The sequence below is a fragment of the Thunnus thynnus genome, chromosome 11, assembly GCF_963924715.1.
Source record: "Thunnus thynnus chromosome 11, fThuThy2.1, whole genome shotgun sequence".
NCBI classification, from domain to species: domain Eukaryota; kingdom Metazoa; phylum Chordata; class Actinopteri; order Scombriformes; family Scombridae; genus Thunnus; species Thunnus thynnus.
The window spans coordinates 34,217,890-34,225,421 of NC_089527.1; the positions used below are offsets into that span (position 1 = coordinate 34,217,890).

The following is a 7,532-nucleotide window of genomic DNA, read 5'->3' on the forward strand; positions in this document are numbered from 1 at the left end:
ATGCTTATGTATTTGTGTAAGAGAGAGAGATGGTGTAATAGACATTGTGTAAGGCATTACGTACCATGTAGAGCACAGATGCATGTAAGGCTGGTTTCCATGTTATGTAATGCTTATCGCTCACTGTGTGTGGGTTTGTGGGGGGGATGAGAGATAGGAAGGTAAGTGGGAAGGTAAGTGTTTTATTGGTAGATCTTAGAGTTAAGAAGGGGCCAAAATGACTTATTGGGACTGTAGAAGAGATGACAGAGGTGGGGATTTTAACTTTAATGTTACAGATACGCATCTTAAACATGCTAAGTTCAGTGGCCTACCTAGTCAGGAAAGCTAATGTAGGTTGTTGTTCAGTGGCTCTGGTGTTGTGTAGCAGGATGCTATCAGGCTTAGTGTGACTGTCTGCTCTGCCTATGATACGACTCATTGTCACTTTATCAGGGCCTGAGCAGGCGTGTCGCAGCCATGGGTGTTACAGGTGTTGTGACACCTGCACTTTCACAGAAACATAATTCCACCCCCCCACTTTTTCCTGAGGTAGTCATTGATAAAACAAAACTGAGTTTCACATACATGAAAAACCTATTGGTCAAGTTAGATTAATTGAACAGCCATCCAGCCAATCAGAGCCATTTGACCAACCCAGCAGGCCAGGGAAGAGTAAACAGTTTAAGTATAGTAAAGTTATATTTGTGCATTCAGGAACAGTGCTTCTGTTACTCTCCACTGACTGTGATAACAGATTATACAATACGTTGTTCCGACCAAGCAATCTGATTGGTCAACTAGACATTTTGAATGTGCTCAAATCAGCATGACAGCACACCTAGCCTTGCTCAAATGAAAAAAGCTTCATCAATAAAATATTACTCCGCCATCGATTAGAACTACAGACCGTGACATTGCGCTGACAACAGTCATTTCTGAGTAGATGACTGGTGGTTGATTTGAATAGCAGAGATATGTGAACTTGGCAAACTTGTTTTTTTCTGTTGTCATTTTCAGCCATAACTGCAATGTTTGAAGATATGGGGCCCTATCTTACGCCTGGCGCAGAGCGGCGCTTAGCGCAGCGCAAGTCTCTTTGCTATTTTAAGACCGACGCAGTTGTCATGTTCCCGTCCAGTTCCCATGTTAAAATAGTAATGGCACTTGTGCCCATCAGTGCGCCCATGGGCGTGTTGGTCTAAAAGTAAGGTGTGATCAGGCGCATTTTCAGCGCATTGCTATCTTGAGGCAGCAGAGAACGATTGCGCTATTGCCCAACAAAAACTGTTAAAATAACTGTTTCACTGTTATTTTAAGGGTGCATTATCAAGACAGTAATATGCGCCTACAGACGCGGGTGCACAACATACACTCTGCTTGTTACACACACAGGATGCGCAGCAGTGCACAAACATGCAAAAGGTAACAAATAAAAGGATTACAATGTGAAAGATTATTATTGTGTCTATTAATATATTTTAAAAAATATATGTCATAATGCTTAGTGATAATATTTATCAGAATTAACTGATCGCAGTAATGATGGATTAAATTGTTTAATTATTTGACCAAATCGTGGCAATACATGTAGGTATTTAAATAGGCGGACAACAACGGATCAGACACAGATCGACTTTCCTGCTGCATCAATACATAAAAACATGAGGAACACATGAGGAAATAAATTAGGTGAAAACAATGGTTAAACTAACGAAGGAAATATATCTGCACAGCTTCTAGTTGCTGCCAGCAGCAGGATCAGAACCTTGGAGAGCTGATCAAGTCCTGATAACTGTGTTGATGATTCTTTACATGATTAAAATTAATTATTTAATTTTTGAACAATATTTAACAAATATTCTTTAAACCGCCACTGATTTTACCTGTCACTCCATGACTGAACAGAACGATTTTAAAGAAACCAAAGCTGTAATTAAAAAAATAAACCTTTTCAAAAACCAAACGAGGATAAATTTGCAACAAATTAATGAACAGGACCTTAAACTTGTGGTCTGAGGCTGACCACAGGAGGGTCCAGGAGCAGCAGTGTGCTTGTTATGGATCGTGCGCTTTCCCAGCAGATCCATTGCCTCTGCAGAGAAAAGCGCTCCTTCTCACTACTTGGCAAATGCATGCATGTCATAATAGCAATCCGCCAAGGTACAAGCACACCTGGCTCTTAAAGGGAATAGAAGATGACACTGTGATTGGTTTATTGCATGTTACACACAAAACACACCTATGATTAATTAGGAGACTATGGACAACCCCTTTGAATCATGCGCCTGGTGCATCGACTTTTCCGCCGTTAAAATAGCAAAAGTGGATTTGGACACATCCTCAATGCAGTTGGGCCATGCGCTTCAGACCGTGCGCTTTAGATTGTTAAAAATAGGACCCATATAGTTTCACATGGTGGTCCAACCTATCTGATGTTTCTGCTGGGTTTATTTTGTGTATTGTGTTGCTTTGCTGTCTTTTGTTTGTTTGCTTTTGGGGGGTGGTGTCTGCGGTGAAAACCCGGAGCAGAGTTTTGAGTTGTCTTTCTTTTACGTTTGTGAAACTGGATTGAACTGAACTGGTTAGTGGTTGTGGGGTAAACAAAACAGACCCTTGCCGAGTGGATTGAACTCTGAGACTGTGGGACAAGTTACACATGCACACAGTCACACACACACAAAACCCAAACCCTTCTTCACTCTTCATCGTTACCTGGCACCCCCATACACAGCAAAACGTAGCCATTTTCCCTTCAGTTGAGAGTATATCTCAGCTTCCACTCTGGCATCCTCCATCAGCTGTGCTGGTGCTACGGCATTACTAGCTTAAAACTGTATTTGAAGTTTGCGGACATAGTAGCTAAATCTGTCCCTGGAAAAAAAAAATTTTTCAGCAGATATCTTAAGTTACAACAAGATTGAGCTAGCAAAGCAGTTTTGTATTTAATTTGTGAGGTATTTATTCAGTTTGGGAAATGCCGCAATCTCCAGAAAGCATTAGCAGCTGGAGTTGACTGGCTGAGTCAGCAGGGACTAGGAATCATCTCTGTTGCTAAGGGTCAACCTACTTGCAGGAGTAGTTAACTAGGTTTTATTACATAGGATTCTACTGACGTGAGTGATTGTTTTCCAGGTATTAGTCATACCCCATGTATTTCCATGGAAACAGAGATAACACAAGCAAAAAGTTTTTTTTATTTTTATCAATCAATCAATCAATCAATTTTTATTTATATAGCGCCATATCACAACAGAAGTCATCTCAAGGCACTTTTCACATAGAGCAGGTCAAGACCGTACTCTTTAATTTACAGAGACCCAACAATTCCCCCATGAGCAAGCACTTGGCGACAGCGGTAAGGAAAAACTCCCCTTTAACGGGTAGAAACCTCAAGCTAATATCTACTCTATAACTGTCCAGATGCTTTCAGGAATATCTGCAAAAGCCTCCAGCTGCTGGAGAAGTTACATCTGATCTCCCATCTACACCACACTCTGAAGCAGGTCAGTTGAGCCAGTTATATGTGGTCTGTGTAATTGATCATAAACTGCTATGTTGTCATTATTATAACTATTGTTGTTGTTGAATGTTACAATTACACATTGTTACTAATTAAATGTAGGTCTTAGTCAAATTAAATAAAGTTTATTTGTACAGTGCTACTTTATATGCAGTAGAATGACACAATGAACTTAATGCAATGGTGTAACAGTCTGGATGTTCTGTATGTTTGAATACAGCTGCAGGTGAAGCAACATCTAACATCATATCAAACATTCCAGCTACCTGCAGTGAAACACAGCTTGCAGCAGGTGAGTTCTGTTCATTGTATGTTACAGCTGCAGTTATGTAACTAATGCCAATATGGACAAATTCCAAACACATTTTACTCGAATTCTATCAAATATTCACAATCAGTTATGAACATATGTAACTCATCCTGTACATCTGGAATGTTTTGTCCACAAACGAATGCTAGTGAATCTATTTTTATTATATCAATACTGTGACCAAACCTTTAACCATTTTCTAACCCTTCACAGTGATAGAAAGCCATGGGAACTGCAGCTTACACACACATTTAATTTCTTTTATTTTCATTCATTCATATATTTTTTTCATTTTTATTATCTATTATTAAATGGTTTCTTACATACTTCCATTATCATGGTAACACTAGCACAATAAAATATATTGAATCATTAATATCATTTCTATAGTAGGAAAAGGAACACAGCTAACTTAAATAATAATCAATATTAGACTGCAACCATCTATATTTATTTAGGTTGTCTACAGGACACAGTAAAACTAGAATAACTTATTCCCATCAAAATCAATTTCACTCATGTAATTGAACGGTACTGGTCAACTGTTATCAATAATTTATGCTTCAGATGTGTTTATTGCCTGATGGGTTGTAATTTATGAGTCATTGTGTGTTCTTACTAAAGGATTAATAACTATGATTGCATGTATGTTTAGATTTGCCTGCAGGTGAGGGAACAACAGACACAACATCCACTGCTACTACTCTACAGCCTGCAGACACCATCAACTGGAACATATCCTGAAGTATGTGAGTCCATCAAGGCAGCAGCTGTAGATTCTGTCTGATATGATGAGGACAGAGATAGTCAGCAGAGGCCATATCAGGTAAAATAAGACTCTACATTTCAAAAAGGAGAGGATGGGAGAAGTTCCCATCACCACCACCTTACAGAAAATTAGTGAATGGAGGGAAAATCAAGAGAAGCTGAGTGGTATATTCCGAGCTGTTGTCACAAAAAAACCACAAACTAATCAGTAATGGACTCAATGACTGGAAAAATTGCAGTGAAATACTCAAAAGCCATGAGAAGAGTCCAGAACATTTTAGGCACATGGCATCGTGGAGGGAGTCATCTATCGAGTGTAATTTATGAATAATGAAGTGCCAGTGTCTGTATGTTACTAACAGGTAGTTTGTAATATTGAACCATTTATTCACTCTTCTTGATACGTGATATGTTTGTTTGAGAAGTAATTATAATTTATAAAAAAATATATATATATTTTTGTCTTGAAACAATTGTGGTGTGTTGTCCATATTTTTACTGTAGAATGAGTGGGTGGTGATGAGGCAGTACTGGGGTAATTTGGGTGGAATGTGGTTGGGGCGGGGGCACCAAATCTTTATCTTGCCCAGGGCAACAAAATGGGTAAAGCCGGCCCTGGAGCTAGTTGTTCACTCTCTGCACTCACTAGCCTCAAATCACCTGCTTATGTGATATTCTCCTGTTAACTTTGAGGTGGACTTCGGATGAAGAGGGACCGCTTGTTCCCTGTGGCTATTGGAGAGGAACTGACCCCTGCTGATACAAAACCTCCTGGACAACTTTAGGAATTTAATTTACCAATTAAAGACAATTAAAGGTCCCCTTTGGATTCCTAATAAAAGAGACACATTTTTTTAAAAAAACAGACAGTTTAGGTTTTACTAGTCCATGGACTCAGAAATGACTCTTTACATTTTAAGGGCAACATAATACATTTTCAGGTTGAACCTGTAATTGTTAATGTTATTAAGCCAATTTTCGAAGATACTGATTTGTTACCAGAGTTCAATTTGCTATGCATCTATAACTATCCATTTAATTTTAATGGAAGTATAAGTTTCCTTTAATTTCATATCTGTAAGGTATGTAAGGGAGTAGGATAAAGATACTCTGTGATTATCTTAAGTATAATAAGGATAGCTATGCTCCAGTACAGCAATTCACAAAAATAACTGGATGTAAGTAGTAAACTGCTACCAGACGCTAAATAAATTCTGCTGAGTTGTTACACTCATATGGTCTCAGTAATTATTTTATGGTAAGTTGAAGCAGTGGTTACAACTACAGTAGTAGAAAAAAATGTTTAAATGCATGGCATCCCCTGGGCCTGAGCACAAAATGGCCCCTGGCACCAAAAGTGCCAGTAACCCATTGTTTTTGTAGAGATTACAACTGCTAAATGCTACCTGCTGTTCCCAATATTCCAAAGGAGATACAACACTAAAGAAGCTAACAGAAGAGTTATTTTTTGAAATGAAAAAGAAAACTTAAAGGATCCTTGCTGGTAATGTAATGCATGCATGCTGGAGCCTCTCTATTCACCCTGGACTCAAGAAGTGATGGCATATGACTGGGGGTCACTCATCGGGATGGGGAGAGGGTCAGCTCACCCCCCTGCCGACTTTGCTACCAGGCCAGTCCAGGTTACCAAATGTAAACATCAGATTAAACATGGTAAGACCATCTGTATATCCATCTCAACATCGAAGAAACAGTCCTGGTCACATGGATCCACTGGGGTTCCTAACCGCCCGGGTGGCAGCTTTTTCTCCCTGCTGAGGTTGAGAGGAGGTTCCGGGTGCACTGGGCCGGTGCAGAGGGGCTTAAGAGGAGCTTCTACCATCTGGCCACCAGGATCCTGGATGGGATCGCCACATAGGACTGTCATCCGAGGCTGTTTATTGTACCACAGAGCCTGCCTGTCAAAAACTGCATCAAATTCAAAGCAGTGTTTCATCAGCAAAAACACCTGGGTTGTGTTTCATGGAGTGCTATTTGGACTACTGTTGGTACTCACTCCTGTATTCCCTGTGCGTGTCTGTCTGGCCAGAGCAATCAACATTGATGGAGAACAGCTGGGAGACCGAGTGATTGAGCTTGGGGCAAATGCTGGCTTATGGCCAGTTGACGCTCCTACAGTGAGTTTTCATCATAACTCCTCTTCATGCTGATCCTTCTCTCTGGAGATGTTCAGCTAAATCCTTGACCAGTGACCCCTACAGTGCTGCAGAACTTTAATGCTGATTTGTGCCCGAGTGTGTCTGGGACTCCTCTGGTGCCAGTGACGAATGAGCAGCAACTTTCTGAGCTGGGCCTCTCCCTTAAATCCACTTTGTTAACACCAGGCATGATGTCTCAATGAATAACTTTTCACTACGGGGCTGTGGAAACCTTGATAGGTTCAGTGTCTCTCTCACAAAATCTGCTGCTGACACCACTGTGTGTCCAAACTCTGCAGTGAGGAGGCAGAGGTTATTTAAAACCTTCCAAACTGTCAATCATGCAAAAGTTTTATGGGATGAAACTGAGGGGGCCATTCAGTATACATTTTAACATCAGAGGCATTAGTGCAAAAAGCAATCAGCTAACCAATCTTCTGTCTGACTCAAATCTGGACTTTCTCTGTCTGACTCAAACATAATTGAAACAAACACCTCCTGCGAATGTGTTCATGGTGCCCGGATACCAATGTTTCAGAAGAGACAGACCTGATGGAAGGAGGAGAGGTGCTTTCTTATGTGAGAGACGATTTCAAATGTGAACGTGTGGTTTACAATGCGGGTAACACAAGAAACAAATGTCTTTTAACATCATAGGTGTCTATAGGCCCCCTTCTGCAGATGGCTCTTTCTATGATCAACTCACAGAAGTCTTGAAAGAGTGCAATCTCAACAAAAAAATTATTACTTATGAGTGATTTTAATGTGAACTGGGAGGATAAATCTTAGCAGA

At 40.2% G+C, this 7,532-nt stretch overlaps 1 long non-coding RNA gene across 2 annotated transcripts; it reads left to right on the top strand.

Annotated features, from left to right (window-relative positions):
- The first annotated feature begins 3,396 nt into the window (after nucleotides 1-3,396).
- Nucleotides 3,397-5,814, top strand: LOC137192171 (uncharacterized). Of its 2 annotated transcripts, XR_010930533.1 has the most exons (4): nucleotides 3,397-3,485; nucleotides 3,723-3,794; nucleotides 4,468-4,561; nucleotides 5,274-5,814. It is a non-coding gene; the product is annotated as an uncharacterized lncRNA (long non-coding RNA). The 2 variants fall into 2 exon arrangements; XR_010930532.1 differs by having other exon boundaries at nucleotides 4,468-5,814.
- Nucleotides 5,815-7,532: the final 1,718 nt, after the last annotated feature.